The 19,493-nt window shown below is 43.1% G+C and overlaps 2 non-coding genes across 2 annotated transcripts; both read left to right on the forward strand.

Moving 5' to 3' along the window:
* Nucleotides 1–4,367: 4,367 nt before the first annotated feature.
* Nucleotides 4,368–4,442, forward strand: Trnat-ugu (transfer RNA threonine (anticodon UGU)). Its single transcript has one exon. It is a non-coding gene; the product is annotated as a tRNA-Thr (tRNA).
* A 360-nt stretch (nt 4,443–4,802) lies between these two features.
* Trnat-ugu (transfer RNA threonine (anticodon UGU)) lies at nt 4,803–4,877 on the forward strand. Its single transcript has one exon. It is a non-coding gene; the product is annotated as a tRNA-Thr (tRNA).
* Nucleotides 4,878–19,493: the final 14,616 nt, after the last annotated feature.

Raw genomic sequence — 19,493 nt, forward strand, 5'->3', positions numbered from 1 at the left:
TGTCTACTTTAAGGTGTAAGTAGTTTCAGGTGACAAACTGTGAAAAAAAACAATCACTGTAGAAACACAATGCATCAGAAAAACCACACCATGTGGTAATAAGGTTTGAATTCATAATTTTATGTGTTTTTTCAAATATCTCTAATTACGATTTAAAAACTAATAGTTACATGTATACAAACAGTAAAGAACATTCTCTATCTTTAACAGCCATAAAATAAAAGCCCGCTGGAGATGTTGCAACTGCAGTGAAACATGTTTGGGTTAAAAAGCAAAATTGTGTTTTGCTAAAGGAGGACGCTATCCAAAAACATACCCATCTATTAGGTTGGTGCATAAGTTCATAACGTTATTGTTTTGCACGTTCGTATTTCGGTTGCCTTGAGCGTATTTATTGATTGTAGTCATTTATTTGTAGTTCACTGTTGCTATTTTGGTTTACATGTCGTCATTTTGTCATTCGGAGATACCGACTGGATCTGTGGACGCTAGAAAATGGCGTGCCAATTGGAGAAATCAGAAAGTTTCCAACACATTTTTCTGTTTGAGTTCAAGAGAGGGGTGACAGCAACAGAGGCAGCCAGAAACATTTGCGCCGTGTATGGGAATAATGCCATTGGACAGAGCACGGCAAGAAAATTGTTTTCTCCTTTTAAAGAGAGTCGTTTTAACTTTAGTGACTCTCCACATTCAGGTTTGATGCAGATCGTTTAAACACATGAATCCACAATGGAGCACTTCAGTGGAAACAACTACAGAATTTTTATGGATGACGGTGCCCACGTGACTGAGCCACAATTGTTCGTGTTTCATTTGAAGAACATTTTGGATGATTAGAGCGAACGAGTTGGCTATCCAGATTGCCCGAACACCAATATCATCGAACATTAATAGGACATAATCGAGAGATCAGCTCGTTGACTAAATACTGCACAGGCAACACTTTCGAAATTATGGACGGCTCTAAAGGCAGTTTGGCTCAATATTTCTGTAGGAGGCTTCCAACGACTTTGTTCAGTCGATGCCACGTCGAGTTTTCTGCACTTCGTCAGGCAAAAGGAGATCCGACGCGATAGTAGGAGGTATCCCACGAAATGTTGTCACCTCATTGTAAACACACTGATGAACTGAATCACTGAAGCCACTGCCCAGCGCGACATTGATCGTCATCTGGTGGTGCTGCAACACGCGACGCGTTAGAGAAAGTACACTACTGGCCATTAAAATTGCTACACCAAGAACAAAAGCAGATGATAAACGGGTATTCATTGGACAAATATACTATACTAGAACTGACATGTGATACATTTTCAAGCAATTTGGGTGCATAGATCCTGAGAAATCAGTACCCAGAACAACCACCTCTGGCCGTAATATGGCCTTGATACGTCTGGGCATTGAGTCAAACAGAGCTTGGATGGCGTGTACAGGTACAGCTGCCCATGAAGCTTCAACACAATGCAACAGTTCATCAAGAGTAGTGACTGACGTATTGTGACGAGCCAGTTGCTCGGCCGCCATTGACCAGACGTTTTCAATTGGTGAGAGATCTGGAGAATGTGCTGGCCAGGGCAGCAGTCGAACATTTTCTTTATCCAGAAAGGCTCGTACAGGACCTGCAACATGCGGTCGTGCATTATCCTGCTGAAATGTAGGGTTTCGCAGGGATCGAATGAAGGGTAGAGCCACGGGTCGTAACACATCTGAAATGTAACGTCCACTGTTCAAAGTGCTGTCATGGCTAACAGGAGATGACCGAGACGTGTAACCAATGGCACCCCATACCATCACGCCGGGTGATAAGCCAGTATGGCGTGACGAATACACGCTTCCAATGTGCGTTCACCGCGATGTCGCCAAACACGGATGCGACCATCATGATGCTGTAAACAGAACCTGGATTCATCCGAAAAAATGAAGTTTTGCCATTCGTGCACCCAGGTTCGTCGTTGAGTACACCATCAAATAGTTCAAATAGCTCTGAGCACTATGGGACTTAACTTCTGAGGTCATCAGTCCCCTAGAACTCGGGACTAGTTAAACCTAACTAACCTAAGGACATCACACACATCCATGCCTGAGGCAGGATTCGAATCTGCGACCGTAACGGCCGCGCGGTTCCAGACTGTAGCGCCTAGAACCGCTCGGCCACCACGGCCGGCAGGTACACCATCGCAGGTGCTCCTGTCTGTGATGCAGCGTCAAGGGTAACCACAGCAATGGTGTCTGAGCTGATAGTCCATGCTGCTGCTAACGTCAAAAAAATGGCTCTGAGCACTATGGGACTTAACATCTGTGGTCATCAGTCCCCTAGAACTTAGAACTACTTAAACCTAACTAACCCGGACATCACACTCGTCCATGCCCGAGGCAGGATTCGAACCTGCGACCGTAGCAGTCGGCTGCTAACGTCGTCGAACTGTTCGTGTAGATGGTTATTGTCTTGCAAACGTCCCCATCTGTTGACTCAGGGATCGAGACGTGACTGCACGATCCGTTACAGCCATGCGGATAAGATGCCTGTCATCTCGACTGCTAGTGATATGAGGCCGTTGGGATCCAGCTCGGCGTTCCGTATTACCCTCCTAAACCCACAGATTCCATAATCTGCTAACAGTCATTGGATCTCGACCAACGCGAGCAGCAATGTCGCGATACGATAGACCACAATCGCGATAGGCTACAATCCGACCTTTATCAAAGTCGGAAACGTGATGGTACGCATTTCCCCTCCTTACACAGGGCATCACAACAACGTTTCACCAAGCAACGCCGGTCAACTGCTCTTTGTGTATGAGAAATCGGGGCACTCCGCGGAACTCACGGACTTCGAACGTGGTCAGGTGATTGGGTGTCACTTCTGTCACACGTCCGTACGCGAGATTTCCGCTCTCCTAAACATCCCTAGGTCCACTGTTTCCGATGTCATAGTGAAGTGGAAACGTGAAGGGACACGTACAGCACAAAAGCGTACAGGTCGACCTCGTCTGTTGACTGACAGAGGCTGTCGACAGTTGAAGAGGGTCGTAATGTGTAATAGACAGACATTTATCCACATCTATCCAGACCATCACACAGATATTCCAAACTACATCAGGATCCACTGCAAGTACTATGACAGTTAGGCGGGAGGTGAGAAAACTTGGATATCGTGGTCGAGCGGCTGCTCATAAACCACACATCACGCCCGTAAATGCCAAACGACGCCTCGCTTGGTGTAATAAACGTAAACATTGGACGATTGAACAGTGGAAAAACGTTGTCTGGAGTGACGGATCACGCTACACAATGTGGCGACCCGATGTCAGGGTGTGGGTATGGCGAATGCCCGAGGAACATCATCTGCCAGCGTGTGTAGTGCCAACAGTGAAATTCGGGGGCGATTGTGTTACGGTGTGGTCGTGTTTCTCATGGAGGGGGCTTGCACCCCGTGTTGTTTTGCGTGACTCTATCATAGCACAGGCCTACATTGATGTTTTAAGCACCTTCTTGCTTTTCACTCTTGAAGAGCAATTCGGGGACGACGAGTGCGTCTTTCAACAGAATCGAGCCCCTGTTCATAATGCACGGCCTGTGGCGGAGTGGTTACACGACAATAACATCCCTGTAATGGACTGGCCTGCACAGAGTCCTGACCTGAGTCCTATAGAACATCTATGGGATATGTTGGAACGCCGACTTCGTGCCAGGCCTCACTGACCTTCATCGATACCTCTCCTCAGTGCAGCACCCCGTGAAGAATGGGCTGCCATTCCCCAAGAAACCTTCCAGCATGTGACTGAACGTATGCCTGCGAGATTGGAAGCTGTCAACAAGGCTAAGGGCGGGTCAACACCATACTGAATCCCAGCGTTACCAATGGAGGGCGCCAGGAACTTGTAAGTCATTTTCAGCCAGGTGTCCGGATACTTTTGATCACATAGTTTAGAACAATGTGTTTCGGAGCACATGGTCCAACACACACTGTTAAACACCGCATATATATATATATATATATATATATATATATATATATATATATATATATATATATACGTATGTGTGTGTGTGTGTGTGTGTGTGTGTATAACTATATATATGAAGACAGTAACTGTTCTCGAAAGAACAGAACACTGTTGATGACCGTGCAGCTTTTCCCTGGAATAAATGATGACTAACTGAAAGGCTACCTAGCCATTGACCGTCTGTGCGAATGCGCACAGGTAGCCCAAACTCTTACGGGAATCGCCAAAGCGTGCGCGAGTAATGAGTGAATGGGCAAATGTCTATAAGGTACATTACATATGTAGAATTGTGGACAGTTGGGAATGTGAGTCTCACGGGAAGCGTGCAAGGGATATGTCCCTGCAGTCGCGCTATTCATCTGTGTTCTCGGTGGCTCAGATGGATAGAGCGTCTGCCATGTAAGCAGGAGATCCCGGGTTCGAGTCCCGGTCGGGGCACACATTTTCAGCTGTCCACATCGAGGTATATCAACAACACCTGTCGGCAGCTGAGGGTTTCAGTTAGTCATCATTCATTCCAAGGAAAAGCTGCACGGTCATCAACAGTGTTCTGTTCTTTCGAGAACACTTACTGTCTTCATATATATAGTTAAAGGCTACCCAGCCATTGACCGTCTGTGCGAATGCGCACAGGTAGCCCAAACTCTTACGGGAATCGCCAAAGCGTGCGCGAGTAATGAGTGAATGGGCAAATGTCTATAAGGTACATTACATATGTAGAATTGTGGACGGTTGGGAATGTGAGTCTCACGGGAAGCGTGCAAGGGATAAGTCCCTGCAGTCGCGCTATTCATCTGTGTTCTCGGTGGCTCAGATGGATAGAGCGTCTGCCATGTAAGCAGGAGATCCCGGGTTCGAGTCCCGGTCGGGGCACACATTTTCAGCTGTCCACATCGAGGTATATCAACAACACCTGTCGGCAGCTGAGGGTTTCAGTTAGTCATCAGATATAAGATCTGTCAGGGTTAGATGATGGCAGAGAACTGCGCTGGAGAGGAAAGAATAGAGGAAACTTGTTGAAAAGGCTGAGATCCACGCAGAGCTATAACGTCATGAGAGGATGAACAAAGAACGTGAGATAGCAAAGGCACAAGCAAGTTAAGAGGCGTCCTGAACTTTTTGTTTGTCAAGGGAAAATGTGCAAGAGACATTTACACTGAGATGTCACAAACACTGAAGGATAAGTATGTTTCCTACGGCGTTGTCAAAATCTGGATGTTTCGTTTAAAGATTGTAAATTTCACCGTCGATATTGAACCTTGCAGTCGGCGCCCCACAGCATCCACGAATCCAGCAACAAGTAATTATATGCATAAACTGATATACCTAGTAAAATGATACCTGGTAAATGATACCTGGTAAAATGATAGACAAGATACTGCATAACTGCCGAGATTATTCTGGTTTCATTATTAACAATAAACTAGATCTCCATGATGATTTTTTCACTCTGCAGCGGAGTATGCACTGGTATGGAATTACATGGCAGATTAAAAGTTTGTGCCGAACCAGGACTAGAAACCGGGAGCTTTGCCCTGCGCGGGTGTGGGCTCTACCAACTGGAGCTACGCGAGGGACATTTGAGCTCTTGCCAACTATAAATAAAATCTAGCTCCACATTAATGATCACGAAACCAAGACGTAGTCAGAGGAGTGGCGCTACCAAGGGTTCCCGCGACCACAGAAGTTACAGGAGACATCCATACGGAGATGTTCAAAGAATCAGTGTTCCAGCCCACATCGATGCGCCCCAACTGGTGCCTACGGTACCTAGATGACACCTTTGTCATCTGGCCACATGGTGTAAAATAACTGCGTATATTCCGCCGCCATCTTAGTCCACAGCATGTCAATATTCAGGTCACAGTGGAAATTTTTCGACCGGCGTGTTTCCCTTTCCCGATGTGCAATAGCTCACTCGGCCACAGAGTGCATAGGAAATCTACCTTTTTCTGACAGATACTTCTAAGCCAACTCTCATCACCACCCAAAGAGTCCTGCATACGTTAACAAAGCAGGCACACAGAAGTAGTGGTGTAAGACACTTTCAAAAATGGAAATGGAAATTTCGTGTGGATAGGGCCTCCCAGTCGGGTAGAGCAGTCACCTGCAGCAAGTCTTTTGAGTTGACACCACTTCGGCGACTTGTGCATCGATGGGGATGAGATGATGATGATGAAGGCAACACCTGGTCCCCGGTCGGAGGAAATCTCCGGTCCAGCCGGGAATCGAACCCGGGCCCCTCGGCAGGACAGTCCGTCACACTGACAACTCATCTATCAGGGCGGACCCACTTTCAGAACCAATGGTTACGACAACGGGAAACAGTAGACAAGGACAAAAATGTGCAAACATCAAAAACACGACACGTTACGATGCCTAATAGCGTGTAGGAAACCCCTTGGCATTCAAAACAGCTTCCAGTGGTCTTGTAATGGATAAATACGGATCCCGTATGATTCCAGGATTTTCTTATACCATTCCTCCTGCAAATTAGTGGCAAGTTCATGTAAGGATGATGAATGTGTATTGCTAATGCGCACCCTTCTCTATATAGTAGGCCAGAAAGGCTTAATAATAATGATACCTGTTGACCGTGGCGGCGGGAGGACACGTGACATATCATCCTGGTGCTCACAGAACAAGTGCTGGACGATGCGAGTCCTGTGGGCAGGGGCCCTGTCGTCTTGGCACACAGCATTAGCATTGGGAACAAACATTTTCCCATGGGATCGAGCTCATCCACCAAAATCATCACACAATCCTTGACAGTAATGCGATCTTGCCCAAATCACCACAGAGCCCCTCCATGTTTCGCTCTTGGGACGTAAATTCAGCCAGAAGTTGGAAACAGTGTGAAACAATACTCATTCGAACAGATGACTTTCTTTTATTGTCCCGTAGTCCAGGTTTTATGGGCTCCGGCACCAATTTTTCCTGTTACGGGCATTTTCGTCACTGACTAGTGGTTTCAGAATTGCAGCTAGTCCCACAATTCCTTGCTTACAGAGCTCCATTCCTGTTGTTTTGGTGCTGGCAGGGTTCGTGAGTGCGATACTCAATTCCGTGACGATTTTTGCAGCTGTCGTCTTCCACATTTGATCACATAACACTCTGACATAATGCACTCACAACTATGCAGAACACTGTTCTGCCCCCGATTGACACTTGCAGCCTCTTGAGAGCAGAGCACAGGTGCCGTTCATAGTCAAATACTATAGCGCTACCTGCAGGCTTGGCTAGCATGTGCGTTTACGTTCAAGCATGCACTTCTCGTAGTTTCTCGCAGTGTTTCGTTATTTTTCCAATCCCTACAGTACAAAACAAAAAAGGAGGAATAATAGCAGATTGTCTTCCTACTGTATGTACGGGGCGTCAATGAGTGAGAGCGAAATGTTCTTCGCTGGATGGGCATCAAACCAATCCAAGGATGTAGCAGCAGAATAAGAGAGTTACTATGCTCCACGAAGGATGCTACCAACATGCTACACACATCTGTAGTCTACAGTGTTAGCTGTCAATGCGGAAGTGTACACTGGTGAGATAGGGTGTTCTGTTAGCACACACATAATTAAACATGAAAAGCATGTATGACTCAGACAACTCAGTGTGTCAGCAGTGGCAAAACCCTGTGATGAATGCAGCTGGCCTATACAATTTCAGAAAGCTTGCATACTAACCTGGCAGGCACTTACCTTTAAGAGAAACATAAGACAGGCGATTAAAATTTTGAAGTAGTATGGTAATGTAAATCACAATGATGGACAGCTCTGGCTTCCTGCAGTAGCCAGCCTCTGACGCGACACTATTCACGAGGCTGCTCCATAAGGCATGGCAACACAGTGATGTCAAAGGCACATGCACTGATCAGCCAAAACATAGTGACCACCTAAGTAGTGGGATAAGGGCAGTGTAGCCCCACTCTCCATTGTTGCCAAATTTATTCAAGATGGCGGATCCAACATGGCGGCGATAGATATGGCAACATTGCAATGACATCATGGGAAGTTCAAATTTTGGTGGGAAGATAGGTCAATTGGACTACCTCCACTAACCTAACCCCTCAATATTACCCTCTCATCCTGTTAATCCAGTTTGGGGGGGGGGCTAATCTGGAACCTTTTGCCACTGGAGAAAGCATCACGACTATTTTTAAATTAGAGGCCACATATCCTGTGGCTACAAATTGTTTGTCTTTACTGCATTGGATTCCGTCTCCGTTGATCACTGCTGAGCGTTCCGCCTTTCAGGGGCACATTCTCACCCCAAGGGCAAGAGAGTGTGCTGCATCTCTATCTGCTCTTTCACCCTCTTTGATAAGGCCATTGACAGAATGAGGGTGATTCCTTATACCACGTGTTTTATTCAAATTATAAACAGCTGCTGGGTTCGAACCTGGGAGCCAGAATAATTCAGGTTAGTTTCGCAGTGAATGACGAAATATTTTCGAATTTCACGAAGTGTGGCTATGGTTGCACATGTTACTAGTAATATCTGTTACTTTCTTCAAATCGATACTGAACTGATATGTCAATCTGGCAGGGCAGTACACGACTTCAGTTTCTGAAGGTTTCCTCGTGATGCGTGAGGACTGTTGCCCCTCTCTAGGAAAGCCATTGTCTGTGACACTCTCCCATGACTCAAACAGATTAGTGACCACACATGCTGCCCTTCTCTGTATATGTTCAATGTCCACTTTTAGTCCTGTTTGGCATGGGTTGCACACATTTGAGTAATTTTCTAGGAAGGACCACTTGAATGTTTTGTAAGCAATTTCCTTTGTAAACTGACTGCAATTTCTCTGTATCCCACCAGTAAATCGAAGTCTGCCATCTGTTTATCCACGACTGCTCCTTTGTGGTCAATTCCATTATGCATGCCCACAAATTTATACACTCAGGTTTTTGCAGGAGTTGACTGGTTGAATTCTTGACTTATTGTAATTACATTGACTCCTTCTACATTTCTGAACGTTTAAAGAAAGATGCCAATTTTTGCAGCATTTCGAATTATTGTCAAGATGTCGCTGGATGTTTGTGCAGCTTTTTTTAAAGATAGTATTCATTATAAATAACTGCTTCATCTACAAAAAGTCTGACGTTACAATAAAATAGTCTGAAAGGTCATAAATATACAACAGCAAGTAGCACTATCCAGAAGCACACATTAAGTTACTTCTGTCACTGACCTTCCACGCAAGTTAACGTGGTGCGTTCTCCCCAAATAAATGTTCAGTCCATTCTCAAATATCGCCTGACACTCCATATGATCGTAGTATTGTTGCGGTAATGACTCAAGTTATTTTCAGAGGCCAAGAAATACAGCATATACCTGACTGATTTATCTCATGGCAAAGGATATACACTCCTGGAAATTGAAATAAGAACACCGTGAATTCATTGTCCCAGGAAGGGGAAACTTTATTGACACATTCCTGGGGTCAGATACATCACATGATCACACTGACAGAACCACAGGCACATAGACACAGGCAACAGAGCATGCACAATGTCGGCACTAGTACAGTGTATATCCACCTTTCGCAGCAATGCAGGCTGCTATTCTCCAATGGAGACGATCGTAGAGATGCTGGATGTAGTCCTGTGGAACGGCTTGCCATGCCATTTCCACCTGGCGCCTCAGTTGGACCAGCGTTCGTGCTGGACGTGCAGACCGCGTGAGACGACGCTTCATCCAGTCCCAAACATGCTCAATGGGGGACAGATCCGGAGATCTTGCTGGCCAGGGTAGTTGACTTACACCTTCTAGAGCACGTTGGGTGGCACGGGATACATGCGGACGTGCATTGTCCTGTTGGAACAGCAAGTTCCCTTGCCGGTCTAGGAATGGTAGAACGATGGGTTCGATGACGGTTTGGATGTACCGTGCACTATTCAGTGTCCCCTCGACGATCACCAGTGGTGTACGGCCAGTGTAGGAGATCGCTCCCCACACCATGATGCCGGGTGTTGGCCCTGTGTGCCTCGGTCGTATGCAGTCCTGATTGTGGCGCTCACCTGCACGGCGCCAAACACGCATACGACCATCATTGGCACCAAGGCAGAAGCGACTCTCATCGCTGAAGACGACACGTCTCTATTCGTCCCTCCATTCACGCCTGTCGCGACACCACTGGAGGCGGGCTGCACGATGTTGGGGCGTGAGCGGAAGACGGCCTAACGGTGTGCAGGACCGTAGCCCAGCTTCATGGAGACGGTTGCGAATGGTCCTCGCCGATACCCCAGGAGCAACAGTGTCCCTAATTTGCTGGGAAGTGGCGGTGCGGTCCCCTACGGCACTTCCTCGGATCCTACGGTCTTGGCGTGCATCCGTGCGTCGCTGCGGTCCGGTCCCAGGTCGACGGGCACGTGCACCTTCCGCCGACCACTGGCGACAACATCGATGTACTGTGGAGACCTCACGCCCCACGTGTTGAGCAATTCGGCGGTACGTCCACCCGGCCTCCCGCATGCCCACTATACGCCCTCGCTCAAAGTCCGTCAACTGCACATACGGTTCACGTCCACGCTGTCGCGGCATGCTACCAGTGTTAAAGACTGCGATGGAGCTCCGTATGCCACGGCAAACTGGCTGACACTGACGGCGGCGGTGCACAAATGCTGCGCAGCTAGCGCCATTCGACGGCCAACGCCGCGATTCCTGGTGTGTCCGCTGTGCCGTGCGTGTGATCATTGCTTGTACAGCCCTCTCGCAGTGTCCGGAGCAAGTATGGTGGGTCTGACACACCGGTGTCAATGTGTTCTTTTTTCCATTTCCAGGAGTGTATGTGCGAAAAGCGTAATTCTGGTTTTGCACACCTGAAGTTTAATGAATCTATTAGCTAACAAACCAGGCATTACCCTGGTATTCATTTTGCCAATTTTCTATTACAAATGGAAACGAAACCTCAACTATGTTTGTAGTGAAGTATCAATAAAAAATTTCATTTCCATGTATTCGCGAGAACACCTTTCGATCAATGAAACAGTCGTACAAAGAAGTATGCATAATGTACAAATGTTCAAGTACAGTACACAAACGAAGCAACATGATCCCGGACAGAATCTACGCTGGACACAGTTGCTTCGCGTGTGTATCCAAACCCACCGCGTGATTTCGTAAACGTCCCTTTGACAACACCTCTTCGCAACTCTATAGAAGGCAGTTGTTTTCGTCTATAGCCATTTGTGCCAGGCAGTAGAAAGCTATCAGATGCGCTGCCAGGTGTCAGGGATTTCCTTAAGTTGACTCAACTGTAGGACTGTCTCAGTTCGAAAGAATAAAATTGTATTAAAACTTCATGCGCGATGCATCTCAGTGTTTATGACGTCATATCTCTTGAACAATGTCTCGTACAATGATACATTTGTATAAGTGCATTCAGAGGCATTTGCGGATACAGTCAGAGAAATATGTTGCGAATAGAGTTAGGAGAAAAAAGTAATAAATTCTAACATCATGCATGATGTGGTAGTTTTCTATGCATCTCAGTTTTATGGCGTCATATCACCTAAGCTATATGTAGTACGATGACACACGTTTGTATGTGCATTTAACAGTACACGGGGATACTGCCTGCGAAACTTATTGCGAATGTAGTTAGTAGGATGGAAGTAATGCAGTTAAACGTCATGCATGATGCGGCAGTTCTTCGAGCAACTCGTTGTTTATAACATCAAATCTCCTGAACTATGATAGATAGGTGTTTCTTACCCCTACAGCTACTATTGCCTGACAGTAAGGAATACGTGTACCAAAATTGGTTAAAATCGATCCAATGGTTTACGAAAGAATACATACATTTTTATAATATGTAAGGATAATGGTTGATATAAAAAATTATGTAACTTTGTTCGACGTACCTCATTACATTTGAGTTGTATTGACTAAGTTCTAAGATTCTACTAGAGATGGGAGTCAGTGACATTGGATGGTAGTTTTATGGATCATTTCTGCTACCCTTCTTGTAGATGGTTGTGACACGTTCTTTCTCCCGACCACTGAACGCAGTTTTCTATTCTAGGAATGTACGATATGTTACAAACTTATAATTAAGAGAGGAGTTACCCCAGTTGCTAATTCTGCATAAAATCTGACAGGGATACCGTCATTGAGTTTTAACGATTTCAGCTGTAATTCAACTTTGCTGACATCAATATTATTGCAGTGGGGTTAATTTCGTTGTGTTATACTACGAGAAATAATTCTTATGATGGCTAATCTGCATATGGAACAGATACGAAGACTGACGTACAGCCTGGTTCATGCCTCAACTCAGCGCTGGTTACGTAGAATTTCCAAGCTTTTCGCATACTTGGCACAGGACATGCCACAGAAGTGAAGAATCCGACTGCGACAACCATACGCCTGCGCCTGGGGCTCGTGCAAGGTTCATGACGTCACAGCGACTTTTCCGTTTCCCCTTTGTATCTGCTTCGCGCCTGCGCTGCACGCTCTCTCTCCCTCCCTCCCTCCATCTCTCTCTCTCACTCTCTCTCTCTCTCTCTCTCTCTCTCTCTCTCTCTCTCTCTCTCAACATATACACACTAGTCTACACAGGCAAGCGCGCGCGCCGTAGAACAAGTGAAGAAGCGTATGTGCAGGCAAAGGCAAATGAGCCCACATGAGTCGTTCGTTACTTGCGTGAATGAATGAGTCACCTCTATGTCAGTGTGTGTCGTTGGGACTTGGGAGCCCTATCAGCTTTAGTCGTTGCGCATAGAGATGGGTCGAACTCGTTCATTCCAGTGAACTACTTCGTTCATTTCACTCTTTGCCGTGAAGCGTTCAAATGAAGTAGTTCATTCGTGAAGTACGGAAGCCTGTCGAAGTTGCCCAGTTCGCCGCTCAGCCGCTGCTACGCTCGCTTCGCCTCGCTCGTACAATGAAGCTTCGTAATACTTCATAATTTTACCAACAGATGGCCGAACTATGCAGTAACGTGCACGCAACGTTTTACTCTCTTACAGCGTCTGAGTTAACTTAAATAGAGCATGGTCGAAGGGGACAAAGGAAAGATAAACAGAGAAGCCTGTCACATATAAAGAAGGTATTACATTTAATCTTGCTCGAAATTTTCTCATGAAGCGTCCAAAAAACTCTTTATCTGCCAAATGAAATATTATTTGTTGTATTCATGAACTGAAAAATAGGGCTACCAAAGAAATGCAGTCCAATTTTATGTTCCTTGTAAAATTTAATCCAAAATAGAATGAGTATGTTTACCACTGTCACAGTCTATATACCTACGTTAAGTAATTATTCAGAAGTTTTCCTATAGATTTTATTTTTGTTGAGAATAATAACTCTCCAGATTCAAAACGTAAACTGTCACCTTTAGTCATTGGTACGATTTCAGGTAAAATCCCTCTTTCAGTGTTATTAACAAACCTTTTATTTTCATGTTGGCTGTCCGTGCTCACACAGCCAGCCCCTTAGTTTATATCTTTAATATTCATTTGTCTGCAAGCGCTGCCAACGGTAGGCTACCCGTAGACGCGAAGTTTAACTGCACAAATAGTCACGGGTAATGTCAGCACTGCACGTAGCAGCTGACGCTGCCTTCCCCTCGCCCCTCACCACCCCAACCCATCGTAAACCTATCGTTCCCCACAAACCCCGCGCGATTCGTCGACAGGCAGCAGAGGGAGGACTGAAGTGAAGGGATGATGAGTGACGTAGCGCCGATGTAGTGGGAGAGGGAGAGGGGAAGAGAGTGAGTGAACTAGAAAAAAGTGTGGAGTGTGCTGCTATCTGTGAAGAGTTTGAAGTACCAGTTCATTGAAATTGAGTGGTTAGTTCACACTTCACTGAAGTGAAGCGTTCATTTGAACGACTCATTCACGAGCTCCCCATCACTAGTTGCGCAACGAAACGATGTTTCATGATGGCGGACTGCGTTTGATAGCACCATTACTTCAACAGCGCGTGGTTGGAAATGAAACCAAATACGTAACACACTTTGAACAACAATACGAAACAGACGTTTAAATTACACATATAGACCGTGCTTTGTATATGTTAGTTTAGTTATTGCTCACGTAAGACAGGCTGAAGAGTACCGTCGGTCTCGTATTGCACACGAAGGTCCAAAGAAACATAATAAAGCTATTTTTTTCACGAGTACTTGTTACGTTAAAATATTGAGTTCTACAACCGCCAGTATATGATCCAATTTCCTGCTAACAGAGAAGTCTGTACTCCGAAATACGGAAGCATTATGTGTTCTGATAATGCACAGAAACAACGCTTCTTTATAGGAAATTAATTCCCAGTTATGAGGGCATTATGCTAGGTACTTATTTGGTGATGGCGGTATCAGTGTGTGCTGCTCTCTAAGGGAAAGCTATATTAATGTATCTTTCCATTATAACTTTGAATCCAGCAGTTACAGTATGAGGCAGCCACCTAGTTGAGTGTATCATTCCGTCATTCAATAAAAACTTTAGAAAAATAAAAATGCAATGACATAAAAATCCATCACTGCACTCACTTTACCAGAAAAAATGTTTATTGTAGTCCTTATTTCACTTTTGTAAGATTTTGTTTCAGTGATTCTTGGCTAACTGTTTAATTTTTATTTTTCGTTTTATCCTTTGACAATTTTGCACAGTGGTGTTAAGTGATCCAGGCACTTTACAGGCTTTTTTGCATGTAATCATATACTATGGATAACATTCAAAATTACATTTACAGCTAGTACATTTCAACACTACGTTAATTCATTTTCGGCAGTTACCTACAAAAGACTAAATGTCGATGGATGACATCCATTTTCATTTAATGCACATTCATTGAACCCAAGTCTATAAGACATTATTATAATGAGATTTACTTAACTGAGTACATTTCTTATGAATTAATTGCACCCTGAACTTTTTTAAACCCACATTCAACTAAAACTGCTTACAGTCCGGTAAGACAAATTATAGCTATTCAGTCTCTGCATAGATTAATGTAGTTAACAAATTTTCTCTATATATTGGTAAATGTATTTCATAGCAGTCATAACAGCAGTGTTCACACATTATTTCATAAATTACTCACTGTTGCTTAATTATACTAATGTCACATGGACAAACTTTGTATGAAGATGCTCTAAGAGACAAACAAAAATGAAATGGAAACTTCAGTACTCTTTCTTTGCCAGACTTCCAACAGCAAATTGCTGTGGGCTACATACAAACACATCTGAAATAAACAAACTCTAATGAAGGTATGAACATTGTTGTGTAGAAACACACAGTTAAAACTGTTCACTCATTATGTGTACGCAAATACATTCAGAAAAGGGATTAGTATTAATCTGAGCCGATGTTTCTCAAGCATGAATATTTTAAATTTCGACCTGAATTTCTTCCCCTCTTATCTACTTCTGGAAATGCAGGTGAGAAAGACAGCCAACCAGTTGCAATAAATAGTGGTTTTTAGTTAACCTTAACCATGGTTTCAATGGCTATAAACCTATCTTCTACAGAAGGCAAGAAACAAACTTCACATTAACAAACAATCAGTTAGTGAAATGATCTAACATCTCATGAAGTGTGTCAACAATAATCTGTGCATCCTTTTGTAAAAGTTAAAGCCCCTAAAATTGAGGGCTTGTCCCATCAGTAAAATCAGTTACCTAAATTGTGAGACCATATTAAGAGCTAGATGCTGACTCATCATGGAACTACAGTGTAAAATAAGATTCTGCAACAAACGGAGGTCAAGGATATTAGATGGTAGTTTTGTAGATCGCTCTGCTAACCCTTTTGTAGACGTGAGTAACCTGTGCTTCCTTCCAAATAAAGGGCTCAGTCTTTTGTTCAAGGGGTATTTGATATATTCTGGTAACTTAGCTGCAAATTCTGTGCAGACTCTGATAGGGATTCCATTGGGCCCTGGAGCTACATTCAGTTTTAGGGATTTCAACTGTTTCCCCAAGCCACTGACACTAATAGCTGTGTCACTCATCTTTGCAGTGGTCTGAGAATTAAATTGAGGCAATACTCCTGAATTTTACTTTGCAAAGTAACATTCAAAATGGAGGGCAGAATTTCTGCTTTTGCTTTATTATCCTCAGTTTCAGTTCCTGTGTTGTCCAGGAACGTGCAGCCACTAACTTCAGTACAACCAACAGCTTTTAAATTTTTTTTTTTTTTCGGGTTGTGGTTTTGATTTCTATGAGTTTATATGATATTTTTCAGTAATATTCTGCTGCAGTTGTCGTTGAAGGCTTCACACATCGCCCTCTTGACTATCAAAAAGGTTCATTCAGCATCTCTCTATCTATAGTCATACACTTCTTTTTTTGCCTATTATGCAGTAGTTCTTGTGTCTCTGAAGTTTCTTTACAGTGACTGAATACCATGGAGGTTTACTCCTATCATTAACTGTTTTATTAAACACACATTTATGCAGTGCATGGCCAACAAAGCTTTTAAACTTAAGCTACACCACTTTTTGTTTCTATCCAGAGCTAAATATCTGAAATTCCTCATTAAGATATGATACCACTGCCACTTTATCTAGTTTGCTGAACATATATGCCTTTCTACTTGTTTTAGTTGTTGCCATTTGTACTTTCATAATCATTACTACTACAACCACCTCATGGTCACTAACATCAGTCTCAACTTCAAGAAGCTATTTCTATTTGTTGCAGTTAGAATCAATATGTTTCCATCATGAGTGGGCTTCCAAACCATCTGCTCTAGTTACACACACTGACTGCATATGGTGATCCTTCCCATCCCTTGCTGACATTACCCTATAATGATAAGATAAGAGATTAAGGAACTGGATTTTAAACTGCAAAACATTTCTGAAAGAAGAATGGATGGTGGCCACAATTTATTATTTATGCAATGCAAATGATAGCTGATGAAACTGCAGGAAGGTGAGAAATTAAGAAGATAGTATCTGGAGAAGTTGAAAAAATCAGCTTGTTATGTGTTTCAAAGAAAGTGTTGGAGAATGACTGACTGAAGTAAGTGAAAGAAATACAATTGAAGATGACTGGGTAGCCTTGAGAGATGAAATAGTAAATGCAGTGAAGGAACATCTTGGCAAAAAGACAAGGCACAGTAAGCACCAAGGTATGACAAGAGAAAGAAAGGAGAAAATATAAAAATGCAGAAAATGAATTAGATGAAAGGGAATACAAGCTTCTGATAAATAAGACTGACAGAATATACAGAATGCAAAACAGGAATCACCAGAGGAGAACGCTTTAGAAGCATGCATGACTGTGGGAAATATACATGCCACCTACAGAAGTATTAAATAAACCTTTGCAGAAAAGAGAAGCTGGTATTTGAGTATCAAGATCTCTGAAGTCAAGCGAGTATTAAGCAAAGAAGGGAAGGCTGAAGGATGGAAGGAATATATTGAATGATTATATAAAGGTAAGAAATGTTTAGACAGTATTGTGGAAAGAGAAGAGCAAGTGGACAAAGAAGAGAGCTTAACATGATTCTTCAAGAACAAAGGACTGAAAGACTAAGTTTTAACAAGGCACTTAGGATAAATGACAATCCCTGAGAATTATCAAGATCCTTGGGAGTACCTATAAAGACAAAAACCACTTGGTATATAGGACGTAAAGACAGGTGAAGTACCCTGAGTCTTCAAGAAGAATATAATTATCACAGTACCAAAGAATGTAAATGCTGATAGGTGTGAGTGTTACTGAACCATCATTTTAATGAGTCAAGGTTGCAAAAGACTAACAAAAACTATTTATAGAAATTTGGTATGATGTAGAAGCTGATGTAGGGAAGGCTAGTTTGATTTCTGGAGAAATGTATGAACTGACAAAGTAATACAGAAATTGAAATTTGAAACACACAGGGTTGCCATTTCAAAGGCTGATGCCTTTGGAGTGGAATGATTACCCAGGTGTTACATCATTACCAGTAAATGCCCGGATGTGGTCTAGATCAGATATTCACACCCTGCGGGGAGGCTCCTTCCGTGTCCCCTGTGTTTCAAAATCGCCTATATCAGGGCCAGCTTTGACTATAGTCTCTGTCAATATAGAGGGCTTAAGCAAGCAGAAGGAGGAACTCCTTAAGGAGCTGTGCCAGTGCAGTAGTTGTGACACACTCTGCATCCAGGAGGCCCATTGGGGCGTTCAAGACAGGTGCGCCAAAGTACTTGGCACGACACTTGTCGCAGAGCAGCCTCATAGTCAGTATGGCGGCACCATTTTTGCAAAATCCAACTTAGATATTAACACTACTGGAATTACTGCAAGGAACAATATTAAAATCATAACATAATTTTGGAAACAGAATTAGTGTTCACAAAGAAGTACTAAGGACTATAAGGTTTGGTTTTTTAACTCTCAAAGAGATGGCAAAAGACTTGGAAGATCAGTTGAATGGAATGTATAGTTATAACAAAATATCAGCTTGAAATTAAACTATACATAGGCAATGAATTATTAAAAAAAGAATTTAGTGTAAAATTCCTTGGTTTAACCATTCAAAGCAATCTGAAGTGGGACACACATGTTGGCACTCTACCATGTTAGTTTTTTAAGAATATATTTGCAATTAAGATGATTAGCAAGTTATGCAAAGACACTGTTGTCCTAAAAACTGCATACCATGCACTATTTTTTTCCTCTCACCTGACTTATGGAATAGAAATATTGGGAGCAACAACAAAAGCAAATCTAAATAAGCTATTGCTACTTCAGAAAAGGGCTATAAGAATCATCTGTGGAGCAAAATATAAGGAATCATGCCATGGCTTGTTTCCAAAAACTGGTGTACTAACCCTAGTAAACATGTACATTCTAAAAGCCGTATTACCTGTTAAAAGACTGCAACCCAACATTTGTTCCAATTTGTATCAGTACAATACCAAAAATAAAGAAAAATTTTACATTAGCAGCCACAGAACAGCACTCTATAAAAAGGGCCTGCAATATGCAGGTTTAAAGACAGCCAATGCACTGCCCAGTAAAGTTATGACCCTACCCACGATGAAGCTTAAATTTCATCTCAGGAAATTCCTGTTAAAAAATCCATTTTACACATTAGAAAAAAACTATACTTACATGCAGAATAAGAAGTGCTTTGAAAAAATATATAAATAGTGCTAAGCAAACCATTTTATTTGTAATTTAATCATTTTGTTAATCAATAATGTATTCAGAAGAATGTATTATTGTGCTATGTATCTTTATCAATGACCTTCCATTGCATACTAGCTTTAAAACTCACTTTTCTCTTTTTGCTGATGACACCTCTATCTTCATTAACAAAACTCCCAACCTCAATCTTGAGGAATCGGCCAATATTGTCTTTAGTGAAGTATGTAATTGGTTTGTAAATAATGGGTTATCACTAAATGTTAATAAGACTCAGTTTGTGCATTTCCAAGTAAGGACAAAAGCTGAGGATCAGTTAAGTATTACATTGAATGGTAGTGAGTTACTACAAGTTAAGTCAACCAAGTTTATGGGTGTACACATTGACAACAGTCTAAAATGGC

Source organism: Schistocerca cancellata, chromosome 7 (assembly GCF_023864275.1).
Source record: "Schistocerca cancellata isolate TAMUIC-IGC-003103 chromosome 7, iqSchCanc2.1, whole genome shotgun sequence".
In the NCBI taxonomy this organism is placed as follows: domain Eukaryota; kingdom Metazoa; phylum Arthropoda; class Insecta; order Orthoptera; family Acrididae; genus Schistocerca; species Schistocerca cancellata.